This window comes from Lathyrus oleraceus, chromosome 7, assembly GCF_024323335.1.
Source record: "Lathyrus oleraceus cultivar Zhongwan6 chromosome 7, CAAS_Psat_ZW6_1.0, whole genome shotgun sequence".
NCBI lineage: Eukaryota > Viridiplantae > Streptophyta > Magnoliopsida > Fabales > Fabaceae > Lathyrus > Lathyrus oleraceus.
The window spans coordinates 217,886,897-217,904,386 of NC_066585.1; positions in this window are offsets into that span (position 1 = coordinate 217,886,897).

Genomic DNA, 17,490 nt, shown 5'->3' on the forward strand with positions numbered 1-17,490 from the left:
GCAAGCCACGGAAAATTAAATTAAATGATGAATACGATCAATCAACACCAGATAAGTTAGGGAAAAACATCAGAGAGTGAATGCATGCATTGTGTTAACTTGTTTGAGTTCAAATGATGCTCAGAACTACCTTGTCCAAATGGTGATTAGAAGTTGATGAAACTCGATATGGTCAAGGCGCTTTAGAAGGACTTGGAGCTTGGGAATCGTTGCAAAAGCTTCAAAGAAGACTGAAGGTGCTAATGGAATCAAGAAATTAGATTGGAATAAGTTGGAATTCAAAATATGATACTTGAATTTTTATGAAAAGTTTCAGATTGAAGCAGGAGTTTCTTGAATCTCAAAAGCTTGGAAATGAATGCACTAACTTCCTCTATTTATAGGGAATGTTTTTGGATCCAAATACGTGTGAAATCAAGCTTAATTCGTGCAAAACCGAATTTGATCATGAAGTGAGAAAAGTGTGACTTCCAATCCATCAAAACTCAGCCAAATGATGCATTTTAAGGATCAATTAACTTCTGGAGACTTGGTTAAACATGTTTAGGTCCAAAATGCATGATAATTTGGCTTGTAATTGAGAATTAGTGAAGTTCAAATTCGGACCATGGTGATATCTTCAGTTTCAAGTCACTATGTTCAACTCAATGGGGCATCTTGCTCAGGAGGCTTTTTGATCCCATTCTTTTTGTAATATGTTGACATCACATCAAAGATTATACTATGCCAAGAAAGGTTGCATTTGGATGCTTGAGCACAAAGTTATGTCATGTTGAAGTTGGCACGAAAAACTGGTCATGTAACAGAGAAAATTCTAAGTCCAAAATGGCTGAAAATGACCTATAATGTCTTAATGAATTCCATGGCCTTCCAAACATAATTGGACTTTGATCCTTGAAGAAAACATGTAGAGTACATCACAAATGATATTGTGCAAAAATAATTAGCCTCAAATGTTAAAAATTGAAGAAGTTGTATTCCTTGAAAGTTAAGAAAAAGTTATTGAAAATATGTCAAATTTTACTAAGTCCACAAATGACCTATAATGTCTCCAAACTTTTGATGATCCTCCAAGCTTAGTTGGCTCTTGTCATGCAAATATAAGTTGTAGAGGATAATGATAAAAGTCATATTAAAAATAAGCATTCAAAAATGTTGAGAATTGAAGGAGTTGTGATATTTGGAACTTTGGCTTCAAATGGTTGACTTTTTGATCAAACCTCTTGTTATAAACTTGTGCACTTGGACTTTTATTGCATTACAAGGTCCATGGATGATCATATGAACTAAAAGTAAGGTATCCTTGAATGTCTCTTGATTGAATTGCTCAAAGTTTGAGGCAACTTATTGAAGAAGGCATGGAAATAAACACACGAACCTTTGACTTTTCTTGAGAAGTAAGCCACAAGAATTTGAGATGCTCTTGATCCAAATGAGATTGAAATGTGCTTGAGGACCTTGGAGATCATGCTTGATAGATAAGCCTCTTGAGATTAAATGGTTGAGCACACTTTGCTGAGGAATCAAAATAAACCCTAACCGAGGAGTCATGCTTGATGCTCTTGATGGAAAAACCCTACCTTACACAATAAAATTTAAAGAAAACAAAACATATTTTGGATATTTTGATTAGTGATTAGATAAGCAATGAACATATAAACACAAAGGTAAAACACCAACAAAGAGGTGCTTGATGATCCCTGCAAAAGGCAAAGACAAAGATGAGAGGGAGAGAGACCAATAGGTGATCTTGTTTGTATGCAAGGATGCAAATGATATGTGGGATCTTAGGGTTAACAATTAGGGTATGATATATGCCCCTATTTAATTTTCTTCAATTTGGAGATATGAAGATTGAAATCTTCGTCTCGACGAGATTAAAGAGACTTAAAAACAGAAAACCCAAATTTTGACCCTAAGGTACCTTAAAAAATGATTATGATATGATATGAATGCATACAAAGATCTTTGTGGGGAATATAGCGCCACGAGAGACAAAGAACTGCTGGAGAAAAGAGGAGACTGAAACTCTGCAGGGGAATAACAGATTCTAAAGGGGAACTCGACTGGGGACAAACAAAATTCCACAGGGGAAAAGAAAGACGCAAGAATAACTATCATATTGGAAAGAAACCATTGCACGTTTAGAAAACAAACTCAACAAAGACCCAATGGGGAATACTTATCAATTTAAGACTCCGTCGGGGGAAAGATCAATCAAAAGAGGATGCCCAAATCCACTAGGGGAAGAAATGTTTCCTAACTATCAACCAAGTGATAACTTAAGCAACATGAAAGATTACCAACTACCAGCCAAGTGATAACTTAAAAAAGGTAATCAACTAGAGGTAAGAGAAGATAATATCTACTATCAGCCAAGTGATAACTTAACAAAGGTAATAATTTCAAAAGGGAAATATTACCAACTACTAGCCAAGTGATATCTTAACAAAGGTAACCAACCAAAGGTAAGAGGAATATTATCTAACTATCAACCAAGTGATAATTTAGCAAAGGTGATAAGCTCAAAGGACCAAAGTTCAACCCAAAAATGAACTGGAGAGAAACAGTCAAAGAAGACTCAACGTGATGAGGAAATAAACTCAACTAGGAATTAATTCCATCCAGATAATGTGCTGGAAAGGAAAACTGAAACAAAATCATCCACGAGGATCAAACTCTGTGGGGGAATTAGAAACTACGGTCGACACTCTATTGGAGAGAGGACGCACACACTCTGTGGGGAAGAAAACAAAAGAGAGTGGGGAATGCACCAAGAAATGCAAAATGCACAAATAAACATCATGATTCTATGAATATGCATACGAATATGTGCGTGAATATGTTGAAAAAATAGGCACAAAAGAGGTAGACCGACGAAACGGTACAACTGGACACTTGGCTAATCTCAACAAGATAGAGACGTTGCTGGAGATCTTGCTAGGGATTCAACTGAAGAAAACCATGCAATAAATGATCATAAGCCATCAAAGGAGTTAAATCCTGATACAAGGCTTAAATCTTTCCAGAGAGAGAAAAAAGATATTGCTTGGAGACCCAAAGTTTAATGAACTCCATTGCGAGGAAGGGGAAATTTTGTCGATAATAAGAAACATCCGAACAAACTCTGCTATGAGGACTTGTTAGCAACCTCACTGGAGATTCTACCATTTCCGCAATATCATGATGGGGAAATTGGTGATCCTGGATACATTCATAAGAAAAATCCTGTCTGCAAGAACACTGAGCTCTGCTCTTCAAGATCTTACCATCCTTGGGATTGCTGTTAACATTCCTCTTATTCATAAATTGAGGGAAAATATATTTTTGTAGAGTTCAAAACCATGATTGTTTATATATATATATATATATATATATATATATATATATATATATATATATATATATATATATATATATATATTTTGTTTAAAAAATTATTATAAAAAATAAATGAAATTTCGTAAACTGAAACAAGAAAAGAACAACAAACAAATGGGCAAAAGGCTCAAATTTTATTGATATATTGATAGCCCGCTGTCGCATCCTGCGAAAAATCAACCGGCGAGGCTCGAAGAAAAACACAACACACACAGAGCCGCCACTAAACGTTATTTATCCCAAGATAGGGAAAGGAAACGCTCAGAGAAACCTGGAAAGACATGGTCTCGCGACCAGAGAGAAAGGGTAAGGGAGTCGGTTACGCGAGGGGAAGGTATTAGCACCCCTCACGTCCGTCGTACTCGACGGGATCCACGTCCTAGAATAAAGAATAGGTTGCTAAACATCACACACACACACGGGGAACGCAGGTGGGGTTAAGAGAAGGGAGCTCGATAAGGTATCGCACCTTATGCCTACATATCTTGTCTGGAACAGGAATCAGAGCCACTGTAGTTCGGCTTACGCACGCCAAACAATACAAAACATACAAACAAGCAAGGGTGGCAAACATGGAGCCCGACAACCAATTGATGGAATTACGTCGGCATCCGAACCAAAACACACTCAAAAGGGCAAACGGGGAGCCCGACAGCCAATCACTGGACTTACGTCGGCATCCGAACCAAACACACAGTCAGATAACAAGTAAACACACGCAAAAAAAAAGAAAAAGGTTGCCCGGAGTGGTCTCGCACGACCACCTGCCTACATACCTCGTCTGGCACGAGGATCAGGGCGATGTAGTTCCCCTGAAAGGGACTGCATTACTAGCCAGAAACCAGGGAAAGACACACTACTAGGGAGCTGGACTCGAGCCTAGTGTTGTCATGCATCGTTTACCCTAAGTTCGGTTTTCTATCTTACTTGCATAAGCAAGCCCATCCTAACCAGGAAAGAAGCAAGCACACAAGCAAACAACATACAAGCATACATCAAATGAGAACAAGCATCTCAAACAGATATCCACACAGCACGCACTATAACCAAACAAGTGGCTCACACAATAGGTTTGACTGCCGAAGCGAGTCGTCTGTACGGGCTGGGTTTGCTCTTAACCTTGCCATTACGAGGCTAAGGTGAAGCAGATGAGAGGTGAAGTGAGGATCAGACCTCACAGCTCTTATCCCTAACCAGGGAGAGCTTCTGACAAATGAGCATGGGTCCAGAATGGGGGAACCCTTCTATACTCAGAGACTCTGACACAATGTGCATTACACGGATCTTGGGCTTGGATCTCAATGCTACAACCATGTAATGGGAGCAAGGAGAAGACTCAACTGAATAGTGGGGGATAGATTGCATATCCCTACCTTCCACCAATTGCCTTGATTAAGGACTTTACCTGCTTAGGCACAAAATTAAACAATCACAATCATCGCCTCTTAAGGAGGACTTCAGACATTTATTTGCCCGGCCCGGTAACAGCCGGGTCTCCAGACTACATGAAGTCAAGAGGACCTACCTCAATGCAAGTTGCTTAAGCAAAGCAAAGCAAAAGTTCACAAGGAACTGAGCAACTAAAAGTACCTGGAAACAGTCAAACACAGTTAGTACTCAGACAGACAAAACTAAACAGCAAAAGTTTAATCAGTTAATCTATACAGATCAATGCACAACCAAGCAAGCTCAAAGCTCAATCCCAAACTTCACAACCTACAAAACAATGTTATGTTAGTGTACAAACATCAAACAACATCAATTGCATTTAACTTGATTCATTCTCCATGTGCATTATGCTTTTGATCCTGAAAAATCAAGCAAATATTAGCAACAAGACCACTAGGCTAAGCCTAGGGTCCAAAGGCAAGAAAAATTCCTAAACAGCAAGGTACTCACCAACCAAAGTCAAATTAATATCAAACAAGAGCCAACACAATTAGTTTCATGTCCATATCATTCATTATACTCATTTCATGCACAAAACAATTCAACTTGGTCCAAATGAAGCATCAAACATGCAAACAGAACTATTGCATTCAAATCCACATCAAAACAACTTCAAAAATTCTCAAATAAATTACACATAAACAGGGGATATTCAAAGTCTACCATGTCAAATTTGAGCTCAATTGGGCAAATGGAACCATGTCAATGAAAATCAACAAAAACAGACACAATTACATGCTCCAATTCACAACATCAATACATGAACTCACTTCAAAAATCCATAACTTCATGAAAACAAAAAAGAAATGGATAAGACCAAAACAGGGATGTCACACAAGGTGTCTATTACAAGCATGCCAAATTTCATGATCATACAATACCATATGAGCATTTCTCAAAAGATTTGCCAACCTATGTCACATGAACTTGCAATTTGACCAACAGAGATGAAAAATCACAATCAATTTGAAAATGCAATGTAAAATTCCACAAAAATTCATACAACATCTCAACATGTTAATGATTCACCATGCAAAATTTCATTTCATTCTAACAAGTATAGACCACTCAATTAAATCCAGCAAGTTGACATCAAGAGGTGTGACACAAATTGTCACACCTAAGTTCCAAAATTCATAACTCAATGATCAGGCATCAAAAATTCATGAAATTTACATGGAAATAAACAGCATCCAGTCAACAATCATCACAAAAATTTTCAAGAATTTATCTAACACTATGAGCATTTCATGAATCAAATGGTAAGATGTATCAAATGTGAACACATGTGAAATAAGCCTAGGTCAAACAATATTTTTGCCATGCACAACTTTGACCAATAGGTCAAACAAATTCTACACTCAACAACAAAGTCAACACAAAAATTTCCATATTTTTCTGAATTTTCTTCATTTTTCTATGAATTTTTTAAGGTGCTAATGTATTTTTATGAATTAAACAAATTAATTAAAATTAACAATGGCATATTCGTAATTACTGCATGGCGGGAGCGGTAAACATAGAATTTGAAAATTCAAACAGCTTTGAAGATCAAACAAGCTAAACTCCATCGTTCCAACTCAGAAATTCCCAGAACATGCAAGAACACGCAATTTCCAAAACGTCACCAAAATGGACAAGCCTATATTCATTCAAACCGTATGAACGTGTAGATCTCAAATATCAACTTAGTTTGACCTAATAGTTCCTAAAACATGCGAATCGATCGATCTAGGGTTTTGGATCTCAATTTCAATTCCAGATTTCTCCTCCTATGGTTCATCATTCGCAAAACCAAAAGCATCACAGTACTCTACGATCAACACACTATAGAATGCATATAACAATTAAGGCATTGGCATGATTCGAAAAATTGAGAACCTGCTATGGCAGTGGTGAGATCGAAGCTTTTCACGTGTTTCCTCCACAAACAGTCCAACTATAAGCTCCAGGAAGATGAATTATGTACTCAGGTTCGAACAATGTTGCTTCTAGTGCTTGAAATCCACATTCACCATTGATGATGCTCCTTGGAACAGTCACGATTCAATGCTTCTTCCAATCCAAACTCCACAAACAGTTTGAGAAGATGATGAGAGGAGTTCAGTACAAAAAGAAATTCGAAAATTGGTTGAAGAATGAAGAAGTTTGATGGATTTGAAGCTTTTGGTGTTCTTGAAGAATTGAGAGAATTCCAAGAATTTCAGATCTGATTTGTGATGAATGATTTTCTGTTATGATTATTGAGTGATTAAGAATATATATGTGAGCTTAAACCATCTCTTAATCATGTAATTAGCCAAATTGGAATTGTTAGTAAAAATGCAATTTTTCAAGTGAGGGCAAAATGGGAATTTCCAATGACAGCTCATTGCCACCTATTTGACAGCTCACACAACTTCCAAATGCCATGTGTGAGCTGTTGAAACTTGTCCCACTCTCATTGGTTGTGTAATTTGCAAAATCACATGTGAATGCCACTTTGTCCATTTTTGCCATTTCATTTTTCAAGCCAAATCTCAAATTACAAGCCTTAGGCATGAAGTGATGATTCCAACAAATTTTAAATACCATTCATGAGGTGTTGCAAAAATCCCCACTCAAAAATTCCAATTATTTCACAAGTTGGACAATTTTGCCCCTGGTCCATTTAACTGTCCAGTTGAAATTTGACTTTTTGCATTGACCACTTTTGGAAAAATCCAATTATGCACCATGAAAGTACATGTCAAATGGAGTTTGTGCATATAAAGAACTTCCAATTTGGACAATCCATGTGGAAGTTATGGCCTCCTGATTATGGGTCATTTTTGAAATTCACTGAGCCATAACTTTCCAACCATACATGAGATTTTCAAGTTCTTGGACATTTTGGAAAGGTGAGAACAAGATCTACAACTTTCATGTTGAACAAATTTTCATTTGAAGCTTCCTTGGACACGTGGCTTTGAGGTCCAAAACTTTCCATTTTTGGAAACTTCAATTACAAGTCACTTTCTATTTTTGGCAGTTTTTGTCCTGACTTGATTTTCTTCATTCTTAAGCTTTGAGATGTCATATAACACTTGTTCCAACATGAATGAAGTGTATCCAACTCATTTCCACCTCCAAATTCATCAGATCATGTACAGTTGACCACAGTTGACTTTTTCATCTGACAGATGAATCAGGCAATGCATAGATCAAGTTAAGCTCCAATCTTCAACTGAAATGGCTCAAGGGTGAAACCCTAGCCTCAATTAACACAATATAATCATAGAATGAACCCCACAACCATCATAAACCTCATCTCCTGATCATGCCCTGACTGGCCCAATACAACTGATTAGGGTTGACCAGTGGTCAAAACCCTAATCTCAAGGAATGAGCTTCAATCTTCTGATGACATCCAACCATGATGATGATGATGTATCATTGCAATCAAGATGAAAACCAATATCCTTTGAGAATCATGAAACCCTAATTCACGGTCCAATCCTCAGATGGCCCATGATCAGTCAATAAAACCTTAGGCTTGCCTTTGACTTCCTCATCTTCTGATCAAGACTTGAGAGGATGGCTTGCACAATGTAACCACATGATATGCAACATGCAATGCCTAATGACCTAAAAATGTAATGCAATATATTAATGCTAGTCCCAAGAGAGGAGGGCAAATATTGAGGTGTTACAGCTGCCCCTATTCAATCCACTGTGAACCTGTCGATACGAAATAGCCTCGGCTTTCGGATGATCAGGATGAAGAGTGATTGAATACCAAGAACAGACGAACAATTTGCACTCTGATGGGATATAATTAACGCCTGTCAGCATTAGCGAAGAAACAACTCAAAACGTCGACCTGGATACCAAAATAAATGGTAACTCAGGGATAACCATGGTCTGAACACCACACATCCACTCGGGATTATTATTCTCCTTCTTTTTATGCTTTTCTTGAACCCCGAAATTTTCTTCTTTTCTTTTTTCCATTTTCTTGAACCCCGAAATTTTCTCTGCGCAAACGATCCTCAGATCTCTGCATTTGAACCCCATTCTCCTGTTTGCCAAAATAAATGGACCCCATTCTCCGATTTGGACCCCAGTCGCCTGACGATAACCCGCGATCGCCAATATGAACCCCGTTCTCCAGAAAATGCCGCAACATCTCCTTTTCTCCGTTTGAACCCCAGGAAAACGCCTCAGCATATCCTTTTCTCCATTTGAACCCCAGAAAATACCTCAGTATCTCCTATCCCTCGTGATAATTCCGCTGGCAATGACGGAAATAACACCAAACCACTCTGAGGGCGACATGTCAGAGGGTACACCTTCACAAAAGGAAGGTAACATGTGCATCTCTTCTTCCGAAGACACCCGTAACGACCTCCACTGGCATCCGCCAAAGTCTAAGGTGACACATGAACAGAAGATAATCCCAAGGACCTCATCATGGATACAATCTTCAACTCCATCTCCATTTGAACCCCAGAAAATGCCTCAGCATATACTCTTCTCTGATTGAACCCCGATCTCCAGAAAATGTCGCAACATCTCCTTTTCTCCATTTGAACCCCGGAATCGCGCTGATCGCGTAACGTCTTCTGATATCATTTCCATCTCTGTCCGACGGAAACATTTCCTCCAATATCGCACTACTGGGGAACACTGCTGATCTGACGTCATGGTACCACACTCCTCAGAGTAACACTTTCAACCAGACACTGACTGATGACTGGGAGAAAACTCGACGTTTACTGGACATCGAACAATGATGTTGACAGGACATCGAACAATGATGTTTACAGGACATCGAACAATGATGTTGACAGGACATCAAACAAGGATGTTGACAGGACATCAAACAATGATGTTGACAGGACATCGAACAATGATGTTGACAGGACATCAAACAAGGATGTTGACAGGACATCAAACAAGGATGTTGACAGGACATCAAACAAGGATGTTGACAGGACATCAAACAAGGATGTTGACATGACATCAAACAACGATGTTGACAGGACATCAAACAAGGATGTTGACAGGACATCAAACAAGGATGTTGACAGGACATCGAACAATGATGTTTACAGGACATCGAACAATGATGTTGACAGGACATCAAACAATGATGTTGACAGGACATCGAACAATGATGTTTACAGGACATCAAACAATGATGTTGACAGGACATCAAACAATGATGTTGACAGGACATCAAACAATGACCGACCAGACATTAAACAATGACTGGGAAATAACTCGACGTTTACTGGACATCGAATGATGATGTTTACTGACACCAAAGAAAGCTCGACCAGACACTTACTGATGACTGGGAAATACTGTTGTTCCAAACTCACAATGCTGAACTCCTCGGAGTATCGTCTTCACTGTCCGACAAACCAATCCCAAGCGGTAACCACGGCTTGAATCGCGCTGATCGCGTAACGTTCTCCAATCTTCATTCCCATCTCGGCCCGACGGAAAAGCTTCCTCCAGTATCGCACTACTGGGGTATATCTCTGATCCAATCATGAGGCTAAACTCTTCGGAGTAACACCTTCACTGTCTGACACAACCACTTCTCAAACGGTAACCACGGCTTGAGACTAGCTCTATGCTTGCAACAATGATGCATGATCTTTTTCTGCGTAATGCTCCATAATTATGGAAATGCTACGCGATTTATTATTTTTCTATGCAACATGCTATGCTTATTCTACATGATGAATGCATACAAAGTATCCCCTCAAGGGACTCCTCTGGGGAATACGAGACTCTCTGCTGAGGAACTCGTCAATACTCCGATCTCCACCCTGCTGGGGAATACCACTGCTGCTGGGAAAAGGTAACCCTTACTGGGGAAGAACCTCCTTTGCACCCAATCCGCTCGGGAAACTGCTGGGGATAAGCACCACCAACACTCTGTGGGGATACAACAGTTTTTTGACTTGCTGGGGATATCAATCCCAACTCTGCTTCGGGAACCCTCACAGATACCTGACGACTTCACTGGGAAATGCTCACAGCAATTCCTCTGGGGAAATATCAATCTATCACCGGCTGGGGATAACCATCCTGACCATGCTAGGGCAACGAATGCTACTCCGCTGGGGATAACCCATGCAATCTATAGGTGGAATCATCTCAGCTGGAGATGCAAAATCCGTCCGCTACGGGAACTTGTTCAATCCACAGGTAGGATGAACACTGCTGGAGATATATTTCATTGAAACCCGCTCCACTCGGGGAATTGCTGGAGATATATTTCTTTGAAACCCGCTCCACTCGGGGAACTGCTGGAGATATATTTCTTTGAAACCCGCTTTGTAACACCCCGATAATAATAAAATAATTATTTAAATTGAGTTAATAATTTATTTATTAATTTAATTAAATAATTGGAAATTTTATTATTATTATTACTGGATTATTATTATTATTTTGGAATAATCATTATTGGATTATTATTTTATTGGAATAAAATAAGTTGGAATAATAAAAAGTCCCATTTGTGGTAAAAAGGGTTTTCACGTGAAAAAAAGAAAAGAGAAGCGGCTGAAAGAGAAAGGACAAAGAGGCAGAGCAAGAGAAGAGGAAAAGCTTGAAGCTAACGGAATTTGCCGGATTAACTCAGGTAAGGGGGGTCTATCATCGATTAACGGGTATTATGGGATAGTATGTGATGGGTAGTGAGAAACCATTGAGATTGCCTCTGATTGAATGATATATGTGATGAACTTGTGACTTATTGATGAACGAATTTGGGTGATGATTGATGAGAAATTCGTAGGAATTAGAGGTAGAAAGGTTAACAATTTGTGAAATCGAAAATGTATGATTCGTGTTAGATGCTGCGTGTAATATTGTGTGAAATTTGGACTGTGGAAGGGTAAATTGGATAGATCTCGTAGCAGAGAAAGCCATTGCAGATCTGAGAGTTCTGGTTTCTGGTCATACGCGTATGGCACTAGGCAATACGCGTATGAGATGGCTGGTACGCATATGGAGGAAGCCTTACGCGTATGAGTGAAAAAGATGATATTTTGAACGTAAATTGGTCTCTGTTGGTACGCGTAATGGGGGATTGTTACGCGTAGCATACGCGTATGAGACAGGTGATACGCGTATGGGTTGGGCGAGGAAATGCGCAATACGCGTATGAGAGTGGGCATTACGCGTATGGATTTGGTCAGGCGTGGGCAATACGCGTATGGGCATAGGCAATACGCGTATGGGCAGAATTGTGATTTTTCTGTGCTGTTGTTGTGCAGTTTTTGGTTGTTTAGGCTGAGTGATGTACTTAGCTGATGTATGATGTAGCAGGGATCATTTCCCGTTGTTTTGAGTGGTATAGGCATTAGTAGAGTGTGCTAATACTGTATTTGATTATGTGGCAGGATGTGATATGCTTTCGTGATAAAATGTATTAATGATGTGTGATGATAAGCATGATGCTGTGAATGTATCAGTTATGTATGCATTTGTGAATAGACTGTTTTATGGCTTAGAGTGTGAGCTTATGTCTATTCTTGAATTGTTGCTGTTGTTGTTGCATTGCTAGGTGATTAGCATGCTTATTCTAGCCTTCGGGGCTGTAGCTAATTCCCATGGTGAGGAATTAGTGAGTGAATCATTGTGGATTTGTTGTTGATGTTTGCATGCTAGATGATTAGCTTGCATAGTCTAGCCTTCGGGGCTGTAGCTAATTCCCATGGTGAGGAATTAGTGAGTGAGTCATTAGATCTCAAATGAGTGGGACTAGTGAGCTTAGTAGCCGTATCTGGATTTGATCGGCGAGCTTGAACTGTATGTTCAAGAATAGTCGGTACCGCATGTGTGGAGTCTCATTTCATAATGAATGTATGGCATATAATATGAATGGATGTATTCCAGTATTATATGTGTGTTATGTGTTGTGTTGTTGATGTTGAGTATGGTTGAGATTATACATATGCTATATGTTACTGTTGAATATGATGTTTGAACGGATATTGCCGTTGCTGAGTGCGTAGTCTGATTAGGGTGAATTGATGTGTTATTTACTTAGCATTACATGTTGTTCTATAATGCTTATTATATTGATTGAGGAACTCACCCTTACATCTATTTTTCAGGTAACGAGCAGTGAGTTGAGTAGAAGCTAGTGCTATGGAGTCTAGTGTCGTCCTTAGTGGGTCATGCTCTGGTAGATGTAACATCGGGAGGGAATGTTTGACTATGTTTTAATCTAGTTGTTGATTCAACTTTACATGTAATGTAGTACATGATTTGAATGTCGATGTTTTGTACCCGCTGCGAATTATGCAAAAGAGTCTTATTTTGATTTAATAAATGAGCATGACAGGATATTTTGATAATTGTTGTGTAATGAAATGTGTGACACCCTTCGGGGCATAATTACTCTGATTGATATGTTATTATTTTAATTAAATATTTTGGGGTATTTAGAAGGGTGTTACATTAGTGGTATCAGAGCATAGTCGGTCGAGTCGAGTCGTAATTATTCTGTTTCCCCTGTACGGTATAGGTGTTGTGTAACCTATCAGTACTCATTGTTTTAGTTTGTTTGGGTTTTCAGAATAGAGATGGCTGGAAGAGGTAGAGATGATGCTGCAATTGCTGAGGCTCTGGGTATGCTAGCTGGAGTACTTGGAGGAAATCCGAATGTGGTGGGAATGGGAGCTGCTCGTCAACTGAGTGAGTTCCAGAAGAACAATCCTCCAATGTTTAAGGGAGCATACGATCCAGATGGCGCTCAGAAGTGGTTGAAGGAGATCGAGAGAATCTTCCGAGTAACTGAGTGTGCCGATAACCAGAAGGTCAGGTTCGGTACGCATATGCTGTCAGAGGAAGCTGATGATTGGTGGGTTGCTACCCGCACTGAGTTGGAATCTGCTGGAAATGCTGAGATCACTTGGGCTGTGTTCAGAGAGAGATTTCTGAGGAAGTACTTTCCAGAGGATGTCAGAGGAAAGAAAGAGATAGAGTTCTTAGAGTTGAAGCAGGGCAACAAGTCTGTTACGGAGTATGCTGCTAAGTTCACAGAGTTGTCGAAGTATTATACTCCCTATAGTGAGGCTACTGGGGAATTTTCCAAATGTGTGAAGTTTGAGAACGGGTTGCGTCCCGAGATCAAGCAGGCGATTGGATATCAGCGGATCAGGGTGTTTTCTGATTTGGTTGACTGTTGCAGGATTTTCGAACAGGATTCCAAGGCTAGAGCAGAGAGCTATCAGCAAAGGGTTGATAGGAAAGGTAAGAATCAGATTGATCGTGGAAAACCGTATGCAGCTGGCAAAGGTTTCCAGCGGCAGAGTGGGATGAAGAGGCCTAGTGGGGGAGACTCTAGTGCTCCTGCTAAGTGTTATAGATGTGGTCGGGCTGGACATCGTGTCCATGAGTGTACCAGTGCTGAGATGAAGTGTTTCAAGTGTGGCAAAGGTGGTCATTTGGCTGCAGAGTGCCGGTTGAAGACTGTAACTTGTTTCAACTGTGGAGAGTTGGGCCATATCAGTCCACAGTGTCCTAAGCCAAAGAAAGAGAATCAGTCAGGAGGCAAGGTCTTTGCTTTATCGGGTTCTGAGACTTCTGCAGATGATCGTTTGATCCGAGGTACGTGTTATATTAATGGCTTTCCTCTTGTAGCTATTATTGACACAGGTGCTACTCATTCCTTTATATCTTTGGATTGTGCTGTGAAACTTAAGTTAGAGATATCTAAGATGCTTGGAAGTATGGTGATTGATACTCCTGCGAAGGGTTCAGTGACTACTACTTCAGTTTGTTTGAGTTGTCCTTTGAGTATTTTTGGTAGAGACTTTGGGATAGACCTTGTGTGTCTTCCACTAGTGCAGATTGATGTTATCCTGGGTATGAACTGGTTGGTGTTTAACCGAGTTTCTATCAACTGTTTTGATAAGACTGTGATATTTCCTGGGATTGAAGAAGGAAAGGATTTGTTTCTATCAGCGAGGCAGGTGAATGAGGAAGTAGCAGATGGGGCAGAGTTGTTTATGCTGTTAGCGACTTTGGAAGCTAAAGATAAACTGGTGATTTGTGATCTGGCTGTGGTGTGTGATTTTCCTGATGTGTTTCCTGAAGAAGTGAATGAATTGCCGCCAGAGCGTGAAGTGGAGTTCTCGATTGATTTGGTACCTGGTACTAGACCAATATCGATGGCTCCGTACCGTATGTCTGCTGTTGAGTTAACTGAACTGAAGAGTCAGTTGGAAGATTTATTGGATAAGAAATTTATTCGTCCGAGTGTGTCACCGTGGGGTGCACCAGTGTTGTTGGTTAAGAAGAAAGAAGGTACTATGAGGTTGTGTGTGGACTATAGGCAACTGAATAAAGTGACGATCAAGAATCGGTATCCTTTGCCGAGGATTGATGATTTGATGGATCAATTGGTTGGTGCAAGTGTGTTCAGCAAAATAGATTTGAGATATGGGTATCATCAGATACGTGTGAAAACTGAAGATATTCAGAAGACTGCTTTCAGAACAAGGTATGGACATTATGAGTATTTTGTAATGCCTTTTGGTGTGACTAATGCGCCTGGAGTATTCATGGAGTATATGAATAGGATTTTCCATCCGTACCTAGATAAGTTTGTTGTGGTGTTTATTGATGACATTTTGGTGTATTCGAAATCTGAAGAAGAGCATGCTGAGCATTTGAGAGTGGTTTTAGAAGTTCTACGAGAAAAGAAGTTATTTGCTAAACTGTCTAAGTGTGAATTTTGGTTAGGAGAGGTTAGTTTTCTTGGTCATGTGATTTCAAGAGGTGGTGTTGCTGTTGATCCTTCTAAGATAGAAGCGGTATCTAAGTGGGAAGCTCCGAAGTCTGTTGCTGAGATTCGAAGTTTTCTTGGTTTGGCTGGTTATTATAGGAAGTTCATTGAGGGATTTTCTAAGTTGGCGTTACCGTTGACGATGTTGACTAGAAAGGGGCAAGCGTTTGTTTGGGACTCGAAATGTGAAGAAGGTTTCCAAGAATTAAAGAGAAGGTTGACTACTGCTCCTATCCTGATATTACCGAGTTCGTCGGAACCATTTGAGGTTTATTGTGATGCTTCATTGTTGGGTTTAGGTGGTGTGTTGATGCAGAATAAGCAGGTTATAGCTTATGCTTCGAGACAGCTAAGGGTTCATGAGAGGAACTATCCGACGCACGATTTAGAGTTGGCAGCTGTGGTGTTTGTTCTGAAGTTGTGGAGGCACTATTTGTATGGGTCAAGATTTGAGGTTTTCAGTGACCATAAGAGTTTAAAGTATTTGTTTGATCAGAAAGAGCTGAATATGAGACAGAGGAGATGGTTAGAATTTCTGAAGGATTATGACTTTGGTTTGAATTACCATCCGGGTAAAGCAAATGTAGTGGCTGATGCATTGAGTAGGAAATCATTGCATATGTCTATGTTAATGGTTAAAGAATTGGATTTAATTGAGCAGTTTAGAGATTTGAGTTTGGTGTGTGAAAGTACTCACAATAGTGTTAAATTAGGAATGTTGAAGTTAACGAGTAATATTTTGGAAGAGATCAGAGAGGGTCAGAAATCCGATATGCTTTTGGTTGATAAGTTGACTCTAGTGAATCAAGGTCAAGGTGGTGAATTCAGAGTTGATGAGAATGGTGTTTTGAGATTTGGCAATCGGGTGTGTATTCCGGATGTTACTGAGCTTAAGAAGAGCATTCTTGAAGAAGGACATCGTAGTGGTTTGAGTATTCATCCTGGAGCTACGAAGATGTATCGTGATTTGAAAAAGTTATTTTGGTGGCCGGGAATGAAGAAAGAAATTGCGAGTTTTGTTTATTCCTGTTTGACTTGTCAGAAGTCAAAGATTGAGCATCAGAAGCCGTCTGGGCTAATGCAACCGTTGGCTATTCCAGAGTGGAAGTGGGATAGTATCAGTATGGATTTTGTTTCTGGTTTGCCGAGGACAAGTAAGAATTTTGAGGCTATATGGGTAATTGTTGATAGATTGACGAAGTCGGCTCATTTCATTCCGATCAGAATGGATTATCCGTTAGAGAGATTAGCCGAGTTGTATATTGAGAAGATTGTAAGTTTGCATGGTATTCCGTCGAGTATTGTTTCGGACAGAGATCCTAGATTTACATCGAAATTTTGGGAAGGTTTGCAGAGAGCTTTGGGAACTAAGCTGAGATTGAGTTCTGCATATCATCCGCAGACTGATGGTCAGACTGAGAGGACGATTCAGTCATTAGAGGATCTTTTGAGAGCTTGTGTTTTGGAAAAGGGAGGTGCTTGGGATTGTTATTTACCTTTGATTGAGTTTACCTACAACAATAGTTTTCATTCGAGCATTGGTATGGCACCGTTTGAAGCTTTGTATGGTAGGAGATGTCGGACACCGTTATGTTGGTATGAGTCCGGTGAGAGTGCTGTGGTTGGGCCGGAGATTGTTCAACAGACTACAGAAAAGATTAAGATGATTCAGGAGAAGATGAGAATTGCTCAGAGTCGTCAGAAGAGTTATCATGATAAGAGGAGGAAGTCACTTGAGTTCCAAGAGGGAGATCATGTGTTTCTTCGTGTTACTCCGATAACTGGTGTTGGTCGAGCTTTGAAGTCGAAGAAGTTGACACCTCGATTTATTGGTCCTTATCAGATTTTGGAGAGGATAGGGGAGGTAGCATATCGTGTCG